The sequence below is a fragment of the Pinus tabuliformis genome, chromosome 9 (genome assembly GCF_031772625.1).
Source record: "Pinus tabuliformis cultivar Carrire ecotype Pingquan chromosome 9, CPIR1, whole genome shotgun sequence".
Classification (NCBI taxonomy): domain Eukaryota; kingdom Viridiplantae; phylum Streptophyta; class Pinopsida; order Pinales; family Pinaceae; genus Pinus; species Pinus tabuliformis.
The window spans coordinates 120707042-120734924 of record NC_142307.1 but is presented as its reverse complement, the minus strand read 5'-3'; positions in this window follow the sequence as shown (position 1 = coordinate 120734924).

Genomic DNA, 27883 nt, shown 5'->3' with positions numbered 1-27883 from the left:
CTAATACTTCTTCTGCGTTAAATTCTCCCAACCTTTCAAAATATGCTGTCCACCCCGCTTGTTGGAAGATCTGATACACTTCAGGAAAGAACTGAAGAAGACTTATGGAGTCGGGCTCATTTCTAATAGCCGTCCCTCCCATGGCTGAAGCTTTGAGTTTTCCGCAGAGGCACAATACAGTATTCTCAGACCCTGATCGGACTAGTTGTTGCAACAAAGGCTGCGTAGTCTAAATGACGGCAAAAATGGATATGATAACCGGCGGCAGGTTGGTTCATGCGAAATAATTATTCCATTTTCGGAATTCCCCCCCTACGTATGGTGTAATAATGATTGGACGTGGAAAGATATGCAATCATTATGAAATGAAATCCTCTCTTTTAATATGATTTAACCGAATTACATTAAAACCATATACCTTATACTTTACCTTTGATTAATAATTCGAAGTGTCGGTTGCAATAGCTTTAATGATCATAGAAGGGTCTGTGGATTGTTAGAACGAAGGTGTAATTGAGTCTGGTATATGCCAAATAATTTTCATCAAAAGTATCGTGAAGAACCAGAAAGCTTCTATGAGAGCAAGGAGGGATTCTGCTTTGATGATAGCCAATTGCTGAGACTGTTGTTTAAGCAACTGAAAAATGAACGATACATTGCTGAGGTAGGTGTTTCAGCAATCGGGGAAATCGATAATGCATTTGCTGAAACAGGTGTTTCAGCAACGGGGGAAATCAATGATATGTTGCTGAAACAGGTGTTTCAGCAACGGAAAAAGCTGGTGTTACGTTGCTGAAACAGGTGTTTCAGCAACGGGAAAAATCAGAGAATTGGGATAACTGTCTTAGGTCTGTGAATGGTAAGGGATTATTTCAGCAGTAAGGGGTGGGAAATGCTGACTGAAGGAGGATATTTCAGAAGTGGTGGGAGTGATAGAAATAATGTGGGTATGGGGGGATATTGCTTTAGGAAAGGGGGTAAAATGACGGGAAGAAGCTTCTTGATTTAAAGCTTCAGATCTTCTCATGATGAATCTGTCCTCCTTATTGCTTTTCCAGAATCTGCAAAATTCAGTTGTAATATGCCAATCCTTGACAGGGATTATTAGTGCTAAATCTAATCTAATACTAAAAATATAGTGCAGAAAATTAAGTGCTGTGAGGAGCAGAAGACTCCCCTAGAAAAAGATAATGAATATCAGTCATGCAAGCAGTCTTGAAATCCTCTTTAGAAACAGGGCGCTCATACAAACAGAGCCTATGGCCATTGACTAGCAGAGGTGTTTTAGCATCATCAATTGTTACAAGTCTTACCGTTCCATTTGGAAAGACATCATCTACTTCATATGGTCCAAGCCACCGTGTACGTAGCTTTCCCTGAAAATTTTCAAACCGAGAATCATACAGCAAGGCCCAATTACCTTTTTGGAACTGCTTGTGTTTGATAATTTTTTCATGCCACTTCATCCTTTGTTGCTGAATCATGTTTGTTTGGTGAATGGCATCCAATCTCTTTTCATCCAACTCCAAAAGCTGCTGCAATCTAGCTGTCTGCACATCATTCAAATCAAGATTAACAGCTAAGGCAGTCTTTAAAGTTTTAATTTCAAATTCCACATGAAAAATAACATTTTTACCATAAACCAATTCATAGGGAGAAAAACCTGTAGTGTTTCTCCAAGTAGTCCTGTAAGCCCATAATGCCTCAGGGAGCCTTTGGGACCAATCCTTTCGGTTGTCCTTCACTGTTTTAGTTAGAATGGCCTCTAAAACTTTGTTTGTGCTTTCCACCTGCCCATTGGCCTGGGGGTGGTATGGTGTAGTCATTATATGTTGAATATGATATTTGTGAAGGGTAGATTTAAAACCATGAGAATTGAATGGAGGTCCTCCATCAGTAACTAGCTCTCTGGGAATTCCAAATTTAGTGAAAATGTCTTCAAACAAGAAGGCCAGAACAGCCTCTTCATCGGCTCTAATAAGTGCTTTGGCCTCCACCCACTTAGTCATATAGTCTGTGCAGACTAATATATAGGTTCTTTTATTGGATGGAGGGTTAATGGGTCCTATGAAGTCCAAGGCCCATCTTTCAAATGGTTCAGAAACTACCTGGGGGTTTAATGGCATTTGGTCTCTATGATTGGGTTGACCCATTCTCTGGCAGCTGTCACAAGCCCTTACATACTTCTTTGCATCCTTGAATAATGAGGGCCAATAGTAAACCATCCTCAGAATTTTATGCGCTGTTCTTTTATCAGCAAAATGGCCTCCACAAGGGCCATCATGACAAGCTTTCAATATGTCATACACTTCATCTTCTCTAATGCATCTTCGGATCTCCTGATCAAGTCCAGTATAGAAGAGACATCCGCTTATCCAGCTGTACTTGGCACTTTGTTGAACAATTCTTCTCTTTTCTCTATATGACAGGTGTGCTGGTAGTTTTCCTGCAACCAAGTAATTAGCAATATCTGCATACCATGGAGAATGAGCAGAAACTGCAAACAAATATTCGTCAGGAAAACTATCATCTACTGGAATATCATTGTCAGTTTTTAACCGTGAAAGAAAATCAGCCACCACATTTTCCTTACCAGGCCGATCTACAATTGTAATATCAAATTCCTGCAATAGTAACAGCCATCTGGTAACTCTAGCATTTGTGACAGATTTGTTCATTAAGTATTTAATAGCTGAATGATCAGTGTGCACAAAAGTAGGATACCCAGTAATATAATGTCTGAATTTATTAATGGCATAGATTACTGCGAGGAACTCTTTCTCAGTAATTGTATAGTTAAGCTCAGCAGAGGTCATATTCTTACTGATAAAGTATATAGCATAAGGAAGATGATTTTCTTCTTGTCCCAGGACTGCTCCAATAGCAACATCTGAAGCATCAGAGGATATGTGAAACGGAAGATTCCAGTCAGGCCCCCTCAAAATAGGAGCAGTAGACAGCTGATGCTTCAGTTCTTCAAAATCTTTTTGACAAGAATTAGTCCACTTGAATTCAGCATTTTTCATAAGCAATACAAACAATGGAGAAGCTATTTTAGAGAAATCTTTAATAAATCTCCTATAATAACCAGCATGTCCTAAAAAACTTCTCACATCAGTTTGAGTTTTAGGAACAGAAAGATTCTGAATGACTAATATTTTAGATGGATCTACCTGAATACCTAGAGATGAAATAAAATGTCCAAGCACTATTCCCTCACTCATCATCATGTGGCATTTTTCGGTACTTAAGGAAAGGTGGGCTTGAATACATCTTTTAAGTACTTTCTCAAGGTTTTGTAGTCCCTCTTCAAAAGACACGCCATAGGGGGTAAAATCATCCATAAATATTTCCATACAATCATTCAGCATATCGGAAAAAATTCCTATAACAGCTCTTTGAAAGGTTGCTGGTGCATTGCATAATCCAAATGGGAGAACTCTATAGGCGAAAGTCCCCCAAGGGCTGGTGAAAGTGGTCTTGTCTTGATCCTGGGGTGCAATTTTTATTTGATTATACCCACTGAATCCATCTAGAAAAGAAAAGAATTTCTTCCCTGCAAGACTGTCCAACACCTGATCAATGAAAGGTAAGGGAAAGTGATCCTTTTGGGTAGCTTTGTTTAAAGCTCTATAGTCAACACATACCCTCCATTTCCCGTTTTTCTTAGGAACAATTACTAACGGGGAAACCCATTCACTGTCAGATATGGGGTATATAAATCCTGCGTTAAGCAATTTTTGAAGTTCTTCTTTAACAATTTCTCGTAAATTAGGATTCATTCGTCTTTGGGGTTGACAAACAGGTCGGCATCCTTCTTTAATGTAAATTCTGTGAGTACATAATTCAGAAGAAATACCTTTCATGTCCGTGTAATCCCAGGCAAATGCCTCCTTATATTCGTGTAATAACTTCATTAGTTGTTGTGTTTCAGCATCTGTTAGGTCAGGATTTATGTTTAATGTCTTACCGGGTTCTATTTCAACTACTATGCTCTTAGATGGAATCGTGGTTAAAGTTTGAGATGAATCTTCAGGTTCAATCTTTTCTTGTACATCAGTTTCAAAAATTGCAGTTAATTGATTGTGTGTTTCAGCAATAACAGAAGAAGGTTCGCAAATAAAATTATTGATTATCTCATCCTCTATATTGTCTTTAAGAGTTAAAGCTTGTCCTATAGTTAGAATCGGCTGAACAGCATTATCATCATAATCCATCCATATAGAATCTTCATTATTAACTACTGGCGTAGCGTGAGGATAAAGAGTTAATTGTTTTGTTTCATAACCATTAGAAATTGTCATTGAACCAGATCTGCAACTAATAAATGCATCAGCTGTGGCCAACCATGGCCTTCCTAGAATTAAGGGATGTCCCCCCAGCTTTGTTTTAGTTTGCAATACAACAAAATCAGCTGGATATTTCCAGGATTCAACTGAAATGAGTAGGTCTTCAACAACCCCTTCTGGCTTAATTGTGGAACGGTCAGCTAACTCTAAAATGGTGGGTGTATCTTTGATTGTGTTATTCAGCTGTAACAATTGTGAAGTTTCCAGAGTCATTATATTAATTGCTGCACCTAAGTCTACCAAAACTCGGGGAATTACTGCTTTACCAATCTGAACTGTGACAGTAGGATGGCAAGGATCACCATATTTTATAGGAGGGGCTTTTCCTGACATTAATGCAGACAAGTCTCCCATCACATGTACTGTAAGGGGATCCTTGGTTTTCCTACCAGGTTTCTTAACACAAATATCCCTTAATGTTTTGGCATAAATTGGTACATCTTTTAATGCTTGTAAAAGTGGAATTTTAATATACAAATTTTGCAATTCCCCCATAAAATTAAAAGCAGGTGTTTCAGCTGTTTTGGTTAAAACCAAACGCTCGGGGAATGGTGGTTCTGTTAATTCAACATTTTTGTTAGGAGGTGGTTGAGCTTCTTTTTGTTTCTCAGTTTCATTTTTATCTGAATCAGTTATATCATCAATAATAGGCTCTACTATCTTTCCAGATCTCAAATGAATATCATTACATTGCATAGTAGGAAATATAGACTGATTCTGAATATCAATGACTTGCACAACTTTATTATTGGGGTTAGGATTTGGTTGCGCAGGTAGTTGGGGTCTCATTTGGTTGTTTGGTGGGGCATTTGATGGCAGAGAGAGTGATTGTTGGAATTGAGGCATTTGATTTGGGTATGGGAGTGATTGACTATTCCAACTTGGGTTCCAAGGATTGAAAGGAGGTGGTTGCTGTGGAGGCCAAGGAGTCCACATTGAAGGGTCAACAAAGGAAGGGTTTTGCATTTGCATGGGTGGGAAATTCATTTGATTGAAAAGTGGATATTGCATTTGGTTGAAGGGGGGGTAGCTTGTTTGGCCAAAAGCAGAATAATTGTTCCAACGATTAAATGGCATACCAGAGTTCATACCTTGCCCTTTAGGTTGCCATTGTCTTCTTTGAGTTAGCAGGTAGACTGCTTCAGCTTCTTCCTCCGTTGGCTGCATCGCTGCTTTTATTCCTGGTAGAGATGGACACTGTTCTGTCTCATGATCTTTCTCACAAAGGGTGCAAACTGGTACTTTATCTCTTGGACACTCCCTTAGTGGATGTTTATCTCTACATTTCGGACAATAGACAGCCAGAGTTGCTTCTGCTTCAGCCTGCTTCTTCTTAACCTGCAAAGTGTCAATTTGCGAAGCAAAAGAACTTAGCATTTCGGTTTTAAATTCTTCAAGTAAATTACCTATTTCTGCTCTTGTTGCTCCTCCATTGGCTGATTTCTGTACCCTTGAATAGGTGGAATCTCTTATTCTGTTTCTTGCAGCTCCCCTAGAACACCTTTTAGCAAGTTCACAAATCTCATCATATGATTCCTTAGATATATCTCCCTTAGCAAGCATATTTAACATATTTAAACAATCATCCCTTAAACCTCTAAGTAATATTGTTTTACGAATTTCCTTACTTATATCTGGATGATCGGATCTCTGTATGTTGTATTGCAATCTTTCGATGTAGTCCTCCAGGCTTTCATCCGATTTTTGTGCCATATTGAATAGTTCATCCTTCTTCTCTCTCGTCCGGCAGTAGTCTTGATATTTAAGCAGAAATTTTTGTTTCATTTGCTCCCATGTTGTGATTACCTGACTTCCAAGGCTCATGAACCATCTCAAGGCATTCCCTTTTAAGGTGGCTGGAAACAGTTTCAACTTTTGAGCATTAGTAACATAATCATAACTTCTGCATAAAATATCAAATTCAAAAAGAAATTCATCAGGATCCTCAGTAGATAAACCATGAAAGTTAGGTAGGGCAGACAATGGGATATTTTTCATTGTTCCTGCAGGAAGATCACTGATGGGAAATCCCAAGGTAGAAAGGGAATTTTCATCCCTTCTTTCTTCTTCAGGACCTGCACGTCCTCCTCCAAAGATGAATGCATCATTGTTATCTTCCATTGTTGGTCCTCCTACTACACTTTCTCGATCGTCAGAATCCTCTATTGGTTCTTCAATGTTTTCTACCGGTCGTCCAACACTCTCTACTATCTCCTCAATATGTTCTATTGTTCTGCTACTTTCCTCTGACTCTTCAGCGCTGACTGCTGGTTCTTCTGTATTTTCAGGACCCACAACTTCTTCTGTTCTATAATCTGACTGAGGGGAACGCTGAAGTTTTGATTTCCGAGAACTTAATCTTTGTGATGATTCAGCCTTTGATACAATCTCGTCAATAAACGTTTTTCGTCCTCCCCAGCCCTTGCCACCTGCGCGGTTATTTTTCTTCTGGTTTCCTCGTCCTCTCATGCAATCTGCACATTAAAAAAAAATAAATGAATGCTTTTTGAAATCTATAATTACCTTCCCCGGCAACGGCGCCAAAATGTTGGCCGCTCTAATTGTTTTCACAATTCGAGCTCCACATAAATTGTCAACCTGAGAAGGTCTTTTTATTCCAAAGGTAATAGCGCACTGGATATGCTCAATTTCAAAAGCAGCTCAATATTGTAGTAAAAGAAAGACACACACATCTGTTTAAATTCATCAATCTATCAATTCACATTCTACTTAATTAAAGCCGAAGTCAATTAAATTATAGCAGACACGATTTCTCTGTTACAGCAAAGGGAAATAAATTTATAAGGAAAGAAATCATTCAACCATAGCAGGAACAGGACCCTATTCCTTGTTGGGAACTTCAGCACCTGCTGCCTGGCACTAATCACATTGTAAAAGAAGTAACCTCAAGAGGTCAAGACCCTATTCCCAGGAACAGGAACCTTCAGCACTTGTCCTCTTGTTTCTAATCACACTGCAGGTAAAAGAAAGCAATCAATGGGAGCAAGACCCTATCCCTCTATGCAGGGATCTTCAGCACATGCTCTCATCATCCACTCGTGCATTCAATACATGTAGCGCTAAGAAACAGAGTATCGCACACCATGTAACTAGTGTTTCAGCAACAGAATTAAAGAAAATGCAAATACATAAAGAAATAAACAACTACAGGAACAAAAGGGGTGAATCTTGTGAGGAAGGCGGGCCCTTTCCTTCTCACAAGATTCCCCAGGAGAAAGAATTAAACTGGAACGCTCAAAACAGGTCTTTACTCATCTGTCAAGAAACTGATACATTACAAAAAGGAGACTAGCTCCTGTCTCACACAATGCTGTTCTGTGAATTACAGTTCGATCCCCTCTAATGATGATGTCTCCTCTTTTTAAAGAGGAGACATCATTTACAATTTACACAAGAGCGAATATCTCGATTCTGTTCAAAATAAGACTATTCTGTTCTTTCTTAAAAAGAGATACTGTTACAACCGAGACAACAGAAGTGCTATCTTCAAGATAATCCAGGTAACCGTATCTTCGGGCTGCTGCTATTATCCACAAAAAGTTCTTCCAGAATCGCAAATTACGCATACGGGATTTGCGTGCTTGACGGCTGTTTCAGCAACTGAGTTAGCTGTTTCAGCATCAGGACCAGCTATTTCAGCAACGGGACCAGCTGTTTCAGCAACGGAGTCGGCTGTTTCAGCAACGAAGTCAGCTGTTTCAGCAACGGCCGCTCGTTCCCAACAAGGCATATAACTTATCTGCGATCTTTGACTTGTGTTAGCAACAATGCACTTCAATAATTGATAAAATATAAGAGTATTATGGAATTAAATGTAAGACAGATTAACCATATAATAAAGAAGAGGTTTCTATATACCTTGGGATAAAGTGAATGATAAAGACATTGAGGTTCATGGTTTTAAGAGTAAAGTGATGTCAAAATATATAGCAAAAATGGTACATAGTGGAGTCCTAACAGTGGGTTGTAACATCATTCGCCATTTTTAGCCTCCAAAGTAACTTCCAGATTGAAGATTTGATTTTTAAATCAGCCAACTCAGAAATTCGTTGGTTTAAGGAGTGACAGTTTTGCGGTTAAGATTCTGAGCAAATGAAGACGAATTTGGAAAATCCAGAATATGGGTTTTGTCCAGAACGGGCCCAATTATCTTCATCAAGAACAGTTTTCCCAAATTCGGCTTGTACAGGGAGAAACGCAGGGTTCTTTGAACACGATTTTCTGGGATTTGCTGTTGCGGCCGCCCTCCAAATCTTAGCTGCAAACCCAAATCCGCCTTGTTCTTGTTGATCAATGGGTTGGAATCAACCTAAAATTGTAAGAGAAATCATGATTGTAATTATCTATACTCTGATCTTTCTCTATTTAATGAAACCCAAGATCAGAGACGGAGAGGGGGGGAGAGAGACGTGATGATGGAAGAATGATAGAGAAATGATGGACAACGGTGGTGGATTATTCATGCTGTAGCTTTTACTGTTGTAATGATTCCAATTGGCTGATTAATAAATGAATTGGGAATTGCTGTTCATTCTTCTTATTCTGAAGTGATCCCGCAGCATCCGCTGGCGGCTAAGGGCCCAGCCTATGGCGGAATACGCTGCTGCTGCTGTATATTATCTTTTTTATTTATGCGTGGTTTGTATTATCAGTTTGAATTGGTAATCTGGTGTGATTTATTATCTTATATTACAGTTCTGTTATATTTCATATATCGCTCTCTGCAACAAGAAAGTCGTTAATGTAACATTGATGTTCTCGACAGAATGATTTAATTGCGGAGTAATCAAGCTGCAACCTTCTTAAGCTGGTATTATTATGTTTGTCCATGGTTTATACTTCATACGATTGTTGTTCAATTGACATCGTGGTTCCATTATGAATTGCAATCGCTACCCTTTCTAACCAGGATTAATATTTGCGTATCGGACTCAGATTACCATTTCTTAATATCGCTGTGCGCTGTGTGCATTATTTATTTCAGCACCGTAGGCTACTCCATATTTCATTTCCAATTAGTTGCCATTTTATTTCCTTTTGTTTTCTAATTTATTTGATTTGGCTTGGTTGTTGTTTGCTTCCATTAAATTAGAGTTTGCCGTTCAGTTCTTTTAATTCCAGTTGCTATTCCATTTACGGCCGTTCCATTTTAGACTTGCTATTTCATTTTCTGAATTGCCATTCCATTCTGCTTTCTTGCTGTTCCATTTCCTTTTTCTTGCATTTATTGCTTTGGTGTGAGAGGAGGATCAAGGCTGTCGTGAGACACAGCAGGCGCTATTATGCTCCCAGAACCATGATCCATACTCTAATTCCTTTTCCTTCATCAATTTCTAGAGGACTGAGTCATTGCTACCATATCCTCGATTGATGGTTGTTTGAATGAATGATTTAGTTTCTTGCTGTTCCAATTAGATTTCTTTTTCAAGCGTTCATCTATTTTTGGGTTTTAAGCACTATATTGCACAACATTGCTCTTAAGAAAATAGCTGCCTCAGACAGAGTACACTCTTGAAATAAAAAGTCGTCCCTGGGTTGATAATTAATGTGAGGTAATTAGGAGTTCACAAGACACCTTTTTATCGCTCCACACACCACGCAAGTTGTTGCTGAAAGGGCCAATAATATAGGGTTTTGTTGGTTGGTGCTAATAACTCTGAACCTGGGTTAGGCCCCCTTAAGCCAAAAATGATCATTTTATTCACTTGATTCTAGGAAGTGTTCCTCAAAACATCATACCTTACAGATACCCCTATGCTTAGAAGAGTGAAATTGAATGTATGGTTGAAAAAATGTTAGAGGCATGTATAATTCAACTTAGCCAAAGTTCATTCTCTTCTCCATTAGTATTAGTGCACAAGAAATATGAATCATGGTGCATGTGTCCAAATTATAAAGAGCTGAACAATATCATTATTAAAGATAAATTTCCCACTCTTGTCATTGATGAATTATTGGATGAATTACATGGAACAATTTACTTCACCAAGCTAGATATTTATTCAAGATAACATCAACTTAGAATGAAGATGAAATACATTCTGAAAACAACATTCATAACTCACAAAGGTCATTATTAATTTTTGGTCATGCGTCTTTACCGTACTAATGCACATTCCACATTTCAAGGTTTGATGAATTTCACTTTCAAACCCTTATTTAGAAAATTTGTGTTAACATTTTTTGATGATCTACTAATCTACAACAATTCATAGAAATATCATGTTCAACATGTTGACAGGGTGCTCAAACTATTGGAGGAGAAACAATTGTACGGAAATCCCTCCAAATGATTTTTTGGGGAACAGGAGGTGGAATATTTGGGTCATATTGTATCTCATGATGGTGTTAAGGTAGACCCTAGCAAAATTAAATGCATCAAGGAATGGAAAATCTCCACAACCATAGGGCATCTTCAAGGATTTCTTGAGTTGACAAGGTATTATCGCATTTTGTTAATAATTACAGGAAAATAGAAGCACCTCTAACAACATTATTGAAGAAAGAAGCATATTATTGGACTCTAGAAGCAACTAGTGCATTTGAATATCTTAAAGAGGCAATGTGTCGAGCTCTAGTCTTAGCTACACCAAGCTTCACAAAAACCTTTATTGTCGAATGTGATGCCTTAGGAAATGGAATTGATGTTGTTTTAATGCAAGAAGGAAGACCTGTTGCTATTGAATGTTGTCCAATCAAGGGAAATAATTTAAAAAAGCCTATTTATGAGAATGAAATGTTGGAAATACTACTTTCCCTGAAGCAATGGATCCCTTACCTAATGGGAAGACACTTCAAGGTAAAAACATATCATGATACTCTTAAATACTTCTTATAACAAAGATTATCTTCTAAAGAGCAACAAAATGGGTCACAAAGATGTTGGGTTATGACTTTGAAATCATCTACAAAAAAGGGAAGAAGAATGTTGTTGCATATGCACTCTTGAGAAGGGATGACGATGTGGAGGAATTTCTCTATGTCATTTCCATTATCCAACTATTGTAGTTGCTGTAAAAACCCACCAAAATGTTTTCCCTTTCAAATTTAAGGACTCCCTGAATTAAGCTTGTAGCTTCCACCTACATCTTACTCTTGCCTCCTCATCCTGGAAGTAATTCAAGTTCCCTTTGGGCCCCTCAAAAATCTAATTTTTTAGGAATTAAGGTTCATATTTTTCCCAAGTCATGGGTCACAACAAATGGGCTCTCATTAAGTTGAAAATACCAACCTGCAACCTCCCTTTTTCCAACTTTACACTTTGACCAAGTGAAATCATAAGGTCACACATCAGTTAGTTGTCTGACTTAAGTTCATGACCCCCCACTTACTTACGACTATGTGAACTCTAGATTTGAGGTCACTAGGTTGCGACATAGTCTCATTTTCAACCTCACGATTCATGACCCATATTGTCATGCGACTCTGCGACCTCATCCTTAGAGGTCGCTAGGTTGCAAGAGACTTTGGAAGATACTTTGCAACCTAGAATTGTCCGCAACTTGGTGACCTCTTGAGGCCTTGCATGTGCGACCATTTGTATTTATATCACTCGCCCTTTTGGCCCATTCGTCTGATTCACTAGAGCACTTGATTCGCGGAGAGGCTGGGTGACTGGGGAAGGTGCATGACTCCCTCCAGGTAGATGTCTGTTCCTCTCCCCTATAATAATTTTCTTTACCACTTGTCCTTCTCTGCATGTCGACCCTGTGGCTTCCCTCATGGTGAGGGTTTTTATCCATCCTTCAATGATTTCTCAAAACCCATTCTACCTTAGAAACCCTCAAGTCTTGCATTCTCCCATTTAGCTGCCCTTTTTCCAAGCAACCATACCAATATCAAGCTCATTTCTCATTGGATCTCAGTTTCTTAGGTTTTTTAGGATCCAATAAGGCCCAAAGCCTCACTTCAAGCCTTGTTTTCTCCACTTAACTTCCCTGAATAATAGGTCGCACGACTAAAAGATGCGATAGGTTGAAATCTACGACCTAGCGACCTCTTCATCCCTATGAACTTATAACCCTTTTAATCCTTGTGACCCAACGACCTTTTCCATCTTGTGACCCTGCAACTTCTGCGACCTTGTGACCTATTCAAATCTGCAACCAAGTCAGCCCAAGTTGCCGAGTCTTTGATTTGGCATTCCTATTTTCCTGATCTCATGTGATGTGTAACCCAACGACCTACCTCTAAGATGAAATCTGGCCCAATAATGTTTTCCCGCATTCTGAAGCTCTGCTTGTGATTTTCTTTTCTATTTTATGTAGTTCATGCCATCTCTCTCATCGTGGGATTGTTTGTTTGACATGTCAGGTGATGATGGCCTCAATTTCATTTCAATTTCTTATTTCCATGGATATATGGTTCCTCTAATGGTCATGTATTCTTGTAAGAGCATTGTGAGTAGTGCCCATGAAAGTTACCAAGGAACACCACCTCCTATCTTGATTTGGTGGATCAAAGTAGTGCTCAAAATTCAAAGTTTGTGACAAATCTCAAAACCTAAATGAATGGATAGATCTCAGTGATTGGTCCTACAAAGTCAATAGCCCATTTCTCAAAGGGTTATAATGACACCTGAGGATTCAGAGGCAGCTCATCCCTTCGTGATGGCCTGCTCGTTCTTTGACATGCATCACATGCCTTATAATATGCTTTAGAATCTTTATGCAACGTAGGCCACCACAATCCGACGTGCAAAATATTATGCACCGTTCCTTTTCTTGCATAATGTCCTCCTAATGCTGTTTCTTTCAAAATCGGGCACATACTGTCGGAGTATCTTGTCCGACCCCATCTTATACAAATGTCTGACAATTACTGAGAAATCAGCTACGCGTACTACCAATTCCTTCTTTTGCTGGCTGGTGTAGCCTTCTGGAGCTGCCCCTGTGGTAAAAAAATGGATAATATATGCAAAGTGGTTGTTCTCTACACCCCATGAGAAGAGTTGAGTGTTGGGCAACCCTTCCTCCAAATTAGTAGGCTCCTCCCCTATTTTAATGCGCGACAAATTGTCAGGTCTTGCATTCAGCCTTCTTGGCTTGAAAATTACCTCAAAGTCATATTCTTGAAATAACAACAACCATCTACATATCTTGCCTCCCAACACAAGCTTATTGACTGGGTACTTCAAAGCGGAATGGTCTGTGTACATCTTGAAATGTCCGCCCAACAGATAGTGCCTAAACGTTTGGAGTGTGTACACCATAGCTAATCCCTCGCTCTTTGTCGTTGAGTATTTGTTCTTAGCCTTTGATAATTTTTTGCTTGTAAATGCTATAGGCCAATCCATCTCTCCTTCGCTAGCCTATGTCAGAACTACTCTAAACGTAATACATGAGGCATCAATGTGCACATGGAATTCCTTCTTCCAATCCTGGAAGACCAAGATCAGCGTGGTGACCATCTTTTCCTTCAATACATCTAAACTACGCTAACATTCTTCATCCCAACATAATGTAACATCCTTCTTCAAGAACGTTTCCATGGGCACAATAATTTGGGCATAAGCTTTGATGAACTTTCGATAATATCCAGTATGGCCCAGCATTGCACGCAGCTGTTTGACACTCCTCAGGGATTCCAAGTTGATTATTACCATGATCTTGGCAGGGTCCATCATTAGTCCTTGCTTGCATACCACATGAACTAGTAAAATCCCAATGGGGACACAAAACAAGCACTTCTTTAGGTTCAACACGATCTAATATCTTCGGCATGTATCCAAAATTAAGCGCAGATTGGCTACATGGTGCTTTACTAGCCCAAACACTGTCCAGACATCAAAATATACCTCCAGGAATTTGTGAATAAACTCTTTGAATGTTGTTATGACTATGCAAGAGAATATCACCGACGCATTCTTGAGTTCGAATGGCATCATTGTATACTGAAAACACCCCCATTTCGTCGCGAAAGTTGTTTTCCTTCTATCTTTTGGCACAATCTTGATCTGATGGTATCCAGAGAACCCATCAGTAAATGAGTAGGCCTCCTTCCTTCCGACATTGTCCAGTACCTCATCAGTAAATGAGTAGGCCTCCTGCCCTCTGACATTGTCCTGTACCTCATCAATAAATGGTTTTTGGAAAGGATCATGGACACAGGAATCATAAAGCTTTCTTAGATCTACACAAATCCTTATCTCTCCCTTCTACTTATTTTGTTGGACTACCATTGGGTTCTGTTACAGTAAAAAATGTCACCATGACTATTTGCAGTTAGTATGGCTCCATCAACAGTCATACTATCCTCCTCGGCAAGTCTCATACCTCTGCTCTCCATGTCAAACTCCAAGAAAGAGAGAAAGTCTTTAAAAATGTATTTATCTTTGGGTACACAGATTCTCTCAGCCTTACCTGTGTGTACGCACCTCAAGTTCACAATACCTGCGTACTTGTACGCTCTGTATGTAAAGGGGTGGGTGCGTACCCCTGTAAAGGTCAAAAGGCGCGAGTTTCATCTTAAAAAAGTTACTTGTGGTCATTTCTAGAGCATTCTAGAAGGTTGTTCGACGTGTATTGAGCGCCTCTAGATGGTTCATGTATCCCTATGAAAGAGGAACTTATCCCATCAAGAGGGGAGCTATCCCATCCAAAGAGGGGCTTATCCCATTGATGGTGGACCTGATTAACTTCCTCTTGAGCACTATAAATACAGGCATTGGGCCAGAAGGAGGGGAGGTTGAAAGCTGAATATTCCTAAGGGTAGATGCTGCTGGAATTAGGACTTCCTTGTAGAAGCTTGTGAGGAGAGATTCCCATCCTTTCTTGTTTCATTTGGAAGTGGGTGAGCTTATCAAAGTAAAGGAGAACTCTTGATGGACCCTGGGAGGGACTTGCACAACACCAAGGCTCAGGTTGTAATGGTTCCTTTTGTTTCCTATTAATGCAAATAAGTCCATTCTTCTCAATAACTTGTTATTCATGAGTTGTTTCATATACTCCTTGGTCTGTATGTTAAATATGTTTTATTTTATAAGATATTCAGGTGCTATTTAATCGTTTGATTGTTGGTGAATGCAGGTTTCGAAGTGAAGGAGGAGCTCATCCGGATCGACGAGGCTGGACTACTACAACAGAATTGGACTACAGGTAGGATCTAAACACTTGATTTCTTGTATGGTAAATGCATGTTTAGAGAAGGATTGCTCTTATTTGTCTTGTTTGTCACTAGAGAGCCTTAAGCTCCTAGGGAGGTTGGTTTTGTCCGAAAAATCAACTCTTTCCACCTGACAAAATGGCGACTCCGCTGGGGAATCCATTGATGTGAATGATTTTTCCTTTGTGTGAAACTTTGATCTGAGAAAAATTGTTTATTTTCTGATTTTTGGCTGTTTGATTGTGTATTTGGGTGGGCTAGCTTAGGGTTAAATTAGACTTTAGTTTTTCTTGGTTTTTCCAGTAGTACGCACCCTCTGAGTGGAGCACAGTGCATACCTGTACGCACTATCGCTTTGTGCACAGAGCGGGCCCGCACCTGTCTGAACAGGTTGCCTGCGTACCCTGCTAAAAATTAAGAAAATTTCATTTTTTCCATTTTTTCCTCTTAGAATTTGTCTTTAATTAGTTTTTACTGCCGAGATCCACTGGTTACCTGTCAGAGATCTTCACCTGAACTTGTTTCGTTAGCGTCAAGAGTTTTAGTGGAATTCATAGAAGTTTAAGCCCTAGGGTTTGATTTTTTCATTGGTCCTGTAGTGACTTTGGCGTTAGAAGTTGTTAAACCTTAGATCTCTCTGGTTTTGTCAGTCTTCTTAGGAGTTGGACCTGTCATAAAGTCTACCTGTGTGAGCAACCTGCCTTTGAGTTGTCTCTTTGGTAAATTTCGAAAAACTTGTTGATTGAGTTGTGAATTTCATTTTACAAAAAGAACAAAAGAGTTTGATTTTTGTTTTTGACTGGTTTTTTGATTCTGCATGAGCTAGTCCTTGGTTTGATTGTTGCCAAGTAAAACAACCTGGAATCATCTTTGTAGGCTTTTGCCTCGTTAGGTTTGCTTTAGAGTAAATTTCTTTTTGATTTGCTTTTGAGTGAGTTTTTCATAGATTTTATAGTTTTTGAGATTGATTTTTGTTTAAATAGTTTTATATGCTTTGTTAAATAGAAAAAATGAAAAAACATCTCCTTTGAAAAGTTTGTTTTAAGTAGCATTTGAAGTATTTTGAAAGAGAAAGGAATTTTCGTGCACGTAATGAGTGGTCATGTTTTGTATGCTTGGAAAAGATAAAGAGATTGTTTCTTTGATTGTCTGTTAAGAAAGTTGCTTTTATCAAATTTTCATCTTCCAACTCTCTTAGCTAGGTAATTCATTGAAAAAGAAAAGTAGTGTAAATCATCCCAAGTGCATCTTTGTAGTGGTTTGAGTCGAGTCTACACACCATTAGTTTCATCTCCGCTACCTTTTGTCTTAAAGAAAAGCCATAAAAATTAACGCTTAAAGTAAAATCAACTTAGTAACTTTTTCTTTTACTAGGGCTCTGAAGCACCAATATAGATCAGGCTAGTGTCTTGGAGTAGGAGAGTAATTAACTCTCCAAGACAGCAAAACCAAACAAGTAGCTTATCTTGTGGTAGGATAAATCCAACTGTTGCATTTATAGTCTAGGAAAGCTCCTCTTAAAGGAGAAGCACGAGCTCGTGTCCGAACCAGTGAGGGGATCAATCCTCCCTCGTTGGGAACGACGCCAGACACGCACATATTACAAACGGTAAACCTCGGATTAACCATTGTCAAGGAGCCAGGGGTCACTTATCGATAAACCTTGGATTATTATCAAGGAGCTGGTAAGGGGATTGAGCTTGATACTCTGCCCTTGCGTGCTGTCGGAGTGTAGACTGTTCCCCCAGGTGTTTTTGTTGCTGTCGGTAACCTTAGTGGCCATAATCTTAGGATTCTACCCAAGGTGACAGTGGAGGGAAGATCCCACTGTACCTAGAGCAGACGTCGGGTAGACTCACTTGGATTTTCCGGGGGGTTCACTTCACTCGAGACGGTTAAAGTGGAGGAACTTGTGCCGGTATATTCATTAAGCAGGTTGTCGGGGTAACTGTTCCACCCTCCACTTCTGTACTGAATTCGGAGATGTTGGGTTTCATCTCCAACTAGTGTTTTTGGTCCGGAAGGCTACTGTTTGTGTATGGTTTGACGCCCTAGATTCTTTAGGCGTGTGATTTCACAATTTGATTGATTCTTTAGCGACTTTAGGTGGTTTGCTTTGAGATTTTACTTTGTTTTTGTGTGCAGTAGTTAAAAGTTTTTAGCTGTGGCTGAATTACTGAGACAGTCCAGTAGACTTCGAGGCAAGTCACCTGAGATTGTTACCGTGGCAGATTTGTTGAGGAAATCCCGTAGATTGCGGGGTGAACCTCCTGAAGACGTCCCGGGTCATTACGAAGGTTTGAAAGTCATTGTAACTCCTCCTAGTGGCAGTAGAGTAGGTTCACCTGAAGAAGGAGAGTCTTCGTTGGTAGTCCATCCAGATTACCAAAGTCTAGAAACAGGCTATAATCCTGAAGTTGTTGCAGTTTCCGAGCTTGCTGGTAGTTTTTCATCTACTAGTGATATAGGTGAGGAACCTGAAATATCTGAACCTGTTACTCCAACTTCTGGTGCTCCTGATTCACCGAGAGTAGAACGAGTTATCACTGAAAATCTAACTGCTGGTTTGATTGCTATAGAAGAACTTTCTCCAGAGGAAGAAATAGGCATCTCTTACCTTGAAGATCAACCTACTATTGATCTAAGGGAGCGTGAATCCATATTTTACAGTCCTCCTAGAAGTACTACTTGGTACCTTTCGTTAACTAATTATTTAGACAACTCAGGGTCAAGTTTTTCTCCACCTCGTACTCCATTTCCACCCGGAGGTATTTATACTCCTGTAAATATGTCTGGTCAGTCGTCAATGTTTACTCAATCACCTAAATCATTCTTGTACGGCGGTCCTTCTGTTCCCTCTGGATATCAGTCATTGTCTGGTACTTTTGCGGGAGCATCTCCTCAACCCGTTGAACATGGGTTATTAGCTGGAAACAATGGTAATAAACCGTTGGGTGTAGGAGACATTTATATGATGTCAGGTTCAAATCCTGGTTCTCAACCTCAAGGTGGTCAGTTACCGCCTGGGGGCAGCCTCAAGTAACGCCTGGGGGGCAACCTTAAGGTACGCAAGTTGTAGCTGGGGGGCAACCTCAAGGACAGTATGTACCTATGGTACAATACATTCCTCAAGGTCAATCCCAACCGCAATATGTACCTCAAGGTCAACCTCAGTATCAATTTATGCCTCAAGGCCAACCCCAGTATCCGTATTTACCTCAAGGCTATCTCCCTCAAGGTCAATACTCGAGTCAAGGTTATCAACCACCCCAAGGTCAATCTTACGTTCAAGGTACGGGAAATGTGCCTTTCAATTATCAATCCTATCCTCAATCCGGTTATGGATCTCAATATCCTCAACCTGTTATGGGTCAAATGGGTCAATACCCCAGAATGACAGTAGTGTGGGATCCTTCGCAGGCTCAACAGGTCTTGCAGCCAAGTGTACGGTTGTCATCTCAAGCTGGACAACCCTTAGTTTCTGGTTCACCCCAGCAACCAGTCTAGTCAAATGTTCAAACTTCTGTACCTTTGGTAGTTTCTCAGTCTGGGCCCATTGCGCCTAGTACTCCATCTCAAACGACTGCTGCAACTACCGCAACATCTGTTCCATCTACCACGATTACTTCTGGAGTATCGACAGCTCCTGTTTCTACTGTCTCTGCAACTACTCCTCAGACATCTTTACCTTTGTCTGGATCTACGATTCAAACTACGGTTCAGATGCCTATAGGCCAGCCTGGTATAAGTACGGTTGTCACTACTCAACCACAATTTGTTTATCAACCGTACCAGGGACAGTACCAATATGGGCCAGCTGTCCAGCAGCCAGTTTACCAGTATCAACCATATCCTGGGTACACTTATCAGCAACCTCAACAACCCCAGTACGGTCCAGTTATTCCTGGTTTTCCAGGAGGATACAATATCCCGAACGCAATTCCTATTCCAAGTTATCCTGGATATCCTCCTCCTGGGGCTGGTGTAATGACTCAGAGTTTTAGGGATCCAAACCGGCAATTGCCGTTTATCGCAACTTTGGATTTACCAGACTTTTCGCGCCTAACGAACGATCCAATCAATTATCTTCCGTTTTGGCCGGCAATGCCAAATAAGTTGCCTAGTGATATACCCAAGTTTGAAGGTAAGTATGGAGAGGACCCGTCGAATCATGTGATGACTTACCACCTCTGGTGTGCTTCAAATTCTATCTCGGATGATTCGATCCGCTTACGTCTTTTCCAGCGTACACTCATTGGTCTCACGGCCAAGTGGTACATTGAGTTACCACGGGCCTCTTTTTACAATTTTAGCCAGTTAGCTACCTCGTTCTTAACTCACTTTCAGTTGCCGGTCAGGTACGATAACGACACGGAGTTATTAACTTCACTAAAACAATCGACGTCCACGTATATTTCCAATCATATTCATGAATGGAGACGTCGAAGAAGGTTAGTGAAAGTTTTTATCCCGGACCAAATCTTAGCTGAATGGTTTGTTAAATCATTATTACCGAAGATTACTGAAGATGTAGCTAAGGCCGGAGTAGTTACTGAGGAGCAAGTCATTGCTCAAGCGCAGTACCTTGACTTAGTTTACACTCAGTCAGGTACGTTACACGAGAAGATCCCAGATCTTCCAAAATCGAATCAAATCGCTGCTGCTCCTTCGGGATCTCATGCCACTGATGGTATTATTGGTACGGTGAACACAAAGAGCAAGAAGAAATCTTCTAAGAATTCTACTACTCGTATAATCACCCTGCCTGATTCCCCGACAGGAGAGTCTTCTCCTGAAATTTCTGCCGATATTCACACCGTAGAGTTATCTACGGCCAAATCAAAAAACAGTGGAAAGAAGAAGGGTAAGAAGAAGAATAAAGCAGACAAGGCTCCGAAGGAGAAAACAGAAAAGTCGGAAACCAATGACGAAAAGCGCAAACCTCAATATCCTTGTCTTATTTGTGAAGAGGATAATTTTACAAGAGATTGCCCTCATTGTCAGGCGGAAAGAGTCAATTTTGCGGACAAAACCAACCTCCCTAGGAGCTTAAGGTTCTCTAGTGACAAACAAGACAAATAAGAGCAATCCTTCTCTAAACATGCATTTACCATACAAGAAATCAAGTGTTTAGATCCTACCTGTAGTCCAACGCTGTTGTAGTAGTCCAGCCTCGTCGATCCGGATGAGCTCCTCCTTCACTTCGAAACCTGCATTCACCAAAAATCAAACGATTAAATAGCACCTGAATATCTTATAAAATAAAACATATTTAACATACAGACCAAGGAGTATATGAAACAACTCATGAATAACAAGTTATTGAGAAGAATGAACTTATTTGCATTAATAGGAAACAAAAGGAACCATTACAACCTGAGCCTTGGTGTTGTGCAAGTCCCTCCCAGGGTCCATCAAGAGTTCTCCTTTACTTTGATAAGCTCACCCACTTCCAAATGAAACAAGAAAGGATGGGAATCTCTCCTCACAAGCTTCTACAAGGAAGTCCTAATTCCAGCAGCATCTACCCTTAGGAATATTCAGCTTTCATCTTCTCCTCCTTCTGGCCCAATGCCTGTATTTATAGTGCTCTAGAGGAAGTTAATCAGGTCCACCATCAATGGGATAAGCCCCTCTTTGGATGGGATAGCTCCCCTCTTGATGGGATAAGTTCATCTTTCATAGGGATACATGAACCATCTCGAGGTGTTCAATACACGTCAAATAACCTTCTAGAATGCTCTAGAAATGACCACAAGTAACTTTTTTAAGATGAAACTCACGCCTTTTGACCTTTACAGGGGTACGCACCTGCCCCTTTACATACAGAGCGTACAAGTACGCAGGTATTGTGAACTTGAGGTGCGTACACGCAGGTAAGGTTGAGAGAATCTGCGTACCCAGAGATAAATACATTTTTAAAGACTTTCTCTCTTTCTTGGAGTTTGACATGGAGAGCAGAGGCATAAGACTTGCCAAGGAGGATAGTATGACTATTGATGGAGCCATACTAACTGCAAATAGTCATGGTGAAATTTTTTAGTGTAATAGATTGTCCCCTAAAGTGTGAAGCCTGTAGTAGATTAGGGTTTTTATATCATCTAGGAAGGGTGAAGCGCTTTATCATTTCAAGGATTATCTCGTGGAGAGCCCGGTCAGAACCTGCAATTTTCAACACAAAATACATGTATAAGATTATATCATTGCTGAGGTAGGCATTCCCATACTCAGATCAAAAACTTTAACTAACAGACTAACTACTGCTCTGATACAGGAATGATTTTGCAGTACATCATAATCATAGAATTGTGTAGACACAGTATGGATGCAGCCATCTGTTTATAATTGGTCTACTATATAATGAATACAAAACTCCTCGCAGCCTGGATGGTGGAAACTAGATCCAGGGTCTTCATTTCTACTTCCCGAATTGGTACGATTCTAGCCATGCGAATAAATGAGTTGATGTCGAACATGGTAGAAACCACTTGATTACCAGTCGATGATGTAAACTGTTAACAAGTGTGATAGAGACCACCAGTGATGTCAATGGTTCTCAAAGTACCCAATACAATCCATGAGATGTGAATGAATGAGTTGATGTCGAACATTTCACGGAATCCTTCGATCGAAAGTCAATGATGTAAACTGACGTCAAAGGCGAGAATCCTGCCATTGATGCATGTAGACTTCAAGGTACTGACGATTTCTAACTCATCTCTCTAGATAATGTGCTGATGTCGATAGAAAGCGACCCGTTGCAGGCAAGCCCACAACACGAAATCATAGTTCAAGTTGAAGAAATGTTGCTGTAAGGACTGGTCAAAATGGATGACAAGGTATTTTGCAGATGAAAGTTTTGTTTGCAGACCTCTTGAACACATAACGACACAACAGATGGCTTGGTGACGAATGACTCAAAGTTAATCCCCAGAACCCGGCTGAAGACTTTCAATGTGGTTTGATCAACTGTGAGGCAAAGGATTTCCCAACCCAGGTGAATGAAAAGTGTCGTGTTCAAGAGTGGTAATAAAGTTTCTTCTGAGACAAAGGATAACAAATAGGTTCATTCTTCTCTCTTTTCCCCCACCATTTCTGGCAAGTACCTCTTTATTTTTTACAAGCTTGAGGAGGATAACGTATGCTTGATTATAAGCTCATCCTTCGGATGAGTCCAACTTAGTTTTGATGCGAACCCTAAGAAGGAGTGGTTTGTTCCTGTTTTTAATTGAACAGGTCCTTTACTGTGAAATTTTAATGAGTCCAGTATAGGAGAAACTCGACGTTTTTCAATTTTAGAGAGTCTGAAAAAACTTAAGGAAACTCCAGTTTGAACTTTTTCGTAAATTTGTGTCCCCCAAGCCCGAAAAAGTATAAAATAATACCTGGGAGAACCGCTTGATCTTGCGACCAAGGAGTACTTTCATGATTAGTGCCTCTGACCTGAAAAGTAAAAAGCGATCAAGGACACGTCGTTTTATTTCCAGTATCGAGTTTGAAACGACAAAAACCCGGCAATCTTTTCCTGTTTTACGGTCAGAAAAGGGCTATAAGCGGACCGTCTTTTAATTCCGTTTTAACGAGTGTAAAAGAAACACTCGGCAATATTTTCATGTTTTAGGAGTCAGAAAAGGGCTTAAAAGATGACTCTGATGTTTTTGGTTTGTGAAAAATGACAATTTTCCCTCAAAATCCTTTTGTCCTGCACAAAAACAACACATTACTCATACCTATTTAAGATAGGCAAAAATACATTGAAAAATATCTTTCCATGGTGAAAAATAAACAAACTTAGCATTCATTCATCCAAAAAACCTATAAAAAGACTTTTTACCATGTCATTTTTACCATTTTACTGTTGAGGTAGAGCAAAGGGCTTTTGGCAAGAAACTTCCCGTGGACTTTGCGGAGAATCCGACCGTCAGAATCGAACGCCGTCTCTTTCAGGTATTTCACAACATCCTCCTCTTTATTTTCATCCATTTAAAATTTCATTTCTAGCCCTAGTTTGATTTTTTGGGGGCTTTAGGGTTTTAGAATCCGCCTTTCGGGGTACGCAGGTACCGTTGCTGCATCCTCCCAACTACAACCAGGACTACTTCTTATACCTTGCAGCTTTGCATTCCACTATTGGAATGGTGTTAGTCCAGGAAGACGAATTCAGAACGAAACATGTGATATATTATCTTACTAGGACGTTAAATCCCACTGAGCTAAAATATTCACATGTGGAGAAATTGGCCCTGGCAGCCGTTCAAGCTGTCCAGCGTTTTCGTCACTACATTCTTCTCCATAAAACTACAGTTATTTCGGATTGCAACCCTATGATTTATATTTTGACTAAACAACTGCTAGGAGGCAAGTACTCTAAATGGATCGTTATCCTGCAAGAGTTCGATTTGGAGTTTGAGAAGTCCAAGTCTAAGAAATCCTTAGTTTTCGCGGAGTTGATGTGTGATTTCCCGCGTGCTGATACAGAGACTGTGGCAGAGGAGTCCATTGCGGACGAATCTTTGTTTCTTATCAGCACTTTAGATCCGTGGTATGGGGATATAATCATCTATCTCCAAACCCAAACCTTTCGGCCTGAAGCTTCAAATTCGGAACGTCGGAAAATTCGGTTCCAGTCCCAACAGTACAAAATCATTGGAGATACGCTTTATCGCCGGGGGGCAGACTTGATTTTTCGACGTTGTTTAACTCACGAAGAGGCTGAGAGGGTTTTGAATGACTGTTACTCTAGAGCGTGTGGCGGTCATATGTCTGGGTATGCCACATCTTAGAAGGTGTTGCGTGCTGGCTACTTCTGGCCGTCCATGTTTAAAGATTGTATCATTGCGGTCCGAAAATGCCATAACTGTCAAGTGTTTGATCGCAAGATGCGCGCACCACCTGCTCCTCTCCACCCTATAATTGCCGTTGGTGCTTTCGCCAAATGGGGTATCGATTTTATTACTTGTAACCCTCCCTCGGCCGGGGGGCATGCGTATATCATCCTCGCGGTTGATTATTTTACTAAATGGGCCGAGGCGATGCCTACATTCGAGGCAAGCGGCAAAAGAGCTGCAGTTTTCGTATTCAATCACATTATAGTTAGGTTTGGTGTCCCACAAGTGATCATCACTGACCATGGGTGCCATTTTCGAAACATCATGATGACCGAACTTACAGACCAGCTTGGTTTGCGCCATGATAGCTCTACTCCTTATTATCCACAAGCCAACGGTCTGGTTGAGTCTATCAACAAAGTTCTGGTTATCATGATCCGACGAATCATTGGTATTCATCGGTCGAATTGGCACAACATGTTATTTTCAGCGCTATGGGCATACCGAACCTCAGTGAAAACATCAACAGTGTTCACTCCTTTCCAGCTAGTTTATGGCTTGGAAGCTGTGTTGCCCATTAAATGCGAAATACCATCACTTCAAATGGCTGTCAAATTACTTCCAGCTACTTCCAAAGAGGAGAAGCGTTTATTATACTTAGCTCAATTAGATGAGACTCGACGTGACGCTGCATTAGCAATCGAGACTCACGCGAAACGAATGAAAGCTCAGTATGATAGAAATGTGACCCCTCGAAATTTTTCAGAGGGAGACCTAGTGCTATTATATGATCAAGCTAACGATAAGCTAGGTGCTGGAAAATTCGTTCCTATGTGGCATGGACCCTACATTGTAAAGCGAAAGCTAGCAAAAGGGGCCTATGAGCTGGTTGATTTTGATGGGGACTCTTTGGGTAAACCTAGAAATGGACTTTACCTAAAGAGGTATTATGCTTAAATGATGGGTATGGATAATTTTTAGTTAGGTTAGGTTTTCTTTCTAGCTGGTGTGTTTGTTAGTTTAGAGAGTGTGCTTAGCTTAGAAAGTGTGTTTTTCGTCGTTATTCTGGCTTATCTTGGTTTTACTCTTGATATTGCAGATGTTGACGCCTCTCCAAACATACATTGGATTAGCTGATGGTGCTTGTCGTAATACACAGAATATCTCTTCCGCAGCTTGGGTTATCTATTCGCCCTCTGACGAGTTAGTTTCTATGCATGGGGTGAGCCTCGGTCAAACAACGAACAACATTGCAGAATACAGTGCAGTGATTGAATTATTGTCTGAATCTATTTCATTTGGGATTCGATGTTTGATAGTGAGGTTAGATTCTGAACTCGTTGTATTACAGCTTAATAGAGTATATGCCATTAGAAATCCTGTGTTATTAAGGTTATTTTTGAGAGTGTGTCTCTTGGAACGTGAATTTGATTACATTGAATATCAGCATATTCCAAGGTCGCTAAATACATTAGCAGATGCAATTGCTTCTTGAATGTTAGATAGACATTTGCGATAATCATACATGTAAATTTAAAAACATTTCATCACACATGTTTAACAAGATAAGCCGGTAATAATGATATATATAGATAGGAGTGTGTCAAAAATATACATCGTCTTCAATCATAGGTTGAAAAACACCTTATGATCGGCAAAAATGATAAGTACAAAAAACGAAAATGTCACATGTGTCTAAAAAAGTGACCATCCAATCACTGGTGGTGCTCCCTATATGACACCACTGCATGGGCTACCCTACACAAGAACCTCTTAAAAGGTCCAGGGACTGCGACTACATAGCGCTGAAGTCTGATAGGAATATCATCTATAGTAGTCTCAGGTATATCCGCCGTCAGACGCTCTAGATCCTGCTCCAACTCAGCTAGCGTCTCTGCAGCCGCGTCCTGTGGGACCGGTACTGGTGCAACTGGCTGTCTCCTCTCGAAAGGCTAGAGGTTGGCTGGGCGCTGTTGACCTACATCTGCATTTTGAAAATTTTTACTGTCAGTTTTGAGACGATATATAAAAACAAAAAAAATTAGATAATTTAAAAACTTGTGAAAAATGAAGTACCTCTGTCGTCCCATTGCTCTCCCTGTGGAAGAACCATGTCCGGATCACTGCGAAAATCTACTCCGGCATACGGAAAATCCTGGATCGCAAAGACCTGGTCCTCCAACCAGTGAAAGTAACCCGCAGGAAATCGGACAACTGCCGCTCCCTCGTCAGGATGCCGGGCCATCACCGTAACCCATCGTGTCAACTTTGGCTCCCGAGGAGGCCTAACTTCGACAGTGAGATGTTGAGGGATCAACATCGGAACCCTCTCTAGGGCAAAGCTCACAACTAAAGGCCCATACCCAAAGGTCTTTAATTGCCCGTTCTTTGCCCTAGTCAGTTGGTCCTTCATATTGGCCAACACAGCATCGCACCAGTTGAAAATGGTGCCTCAGAAGCAATCAATTGCCATCCGCATTTGGGACCCGGTGGCAATGTGTAAAGCGGCTGCACCGCAGAGTCTGGTAACTATAAAGGCAATTACCATAAGTTCAGGTTGGGATATGTATTTGATTTCTATCCCCTTATCCTGGTTTTGATTGTTGCACCACTCTAGCCGGAGACTAGCAAGGGATTGGCCACCCGGCCTAGTCCTGAACAGAGAAAGTTGCTCACCCCTGTTAGGCAAACCAGTGAGAAAATATATGTCTGAGGGCTCTATCTCGAGCTGGTGCCCTCCGATGTAAAAGCATTGATCCTGAACGTTCCACCTTTCAACCAGCCACTCTAAGAATCTCACCTGAGCCCTCATGCCAAGTATGGCCCAGTATTTGTATAGTCTGCATGCCTTTAACGCATCAATGGAAGGTTGATGATTTATTGCAGCCAAATCGACATCTTCGTGTTCTCTTTCACTCCAATCAAGCATGGTGGGCAATCTACACACCAGTAAACATGCATTAGAATTCTCTAAATCAAAAGTTAATGGTTCAAATTTGAGATTTGGGGGTTTTAAAATCCTTTGCGCGGAGTAAGCACCCCGCGTTCAGAAAACAGAGCGTGGGTACGCAGCTGCTCTGAAGGTAGGTTGCGTACTCCGGCCATTTTCCCATACACGAAAATGTCGGGGTACGCAGGTCACCCATGGGGTACCTGCGTACCCTGAAAGGCGGATTCTAAAACCCTAAAGCCCCCAAAAAATCAAACTAGGGCTAGAAATGAAATTCTAAATGGATGAAAATAAAGAGGAGGATGTTTTGAAATACCTGAAAGAGACGGCGTTCGATTCTGACGGTCGGATTCTCCGCAAAGTCCACGGGAAGTTTCTTGCCAAAAGCCCTTTGCTCTCCCTCAACAGTAAAATGGTAAAAATGACATGGTAAAAATTATTTATATAGGTTTTTTGGATGAATGAATGCTAAGTTTGTTTATTTTTCACCATGGAAAGATATTTTTCAATGTATTTTTGCCTATCTTAAACAGGTATGAGTAATGTGTTGTTTTTGTGCAGGACAAAAGGATTTTTGAGGGAAAATTGTCATTTTTCACGAACCAAAAACATCAGAGTCATGTTTTAAGCCC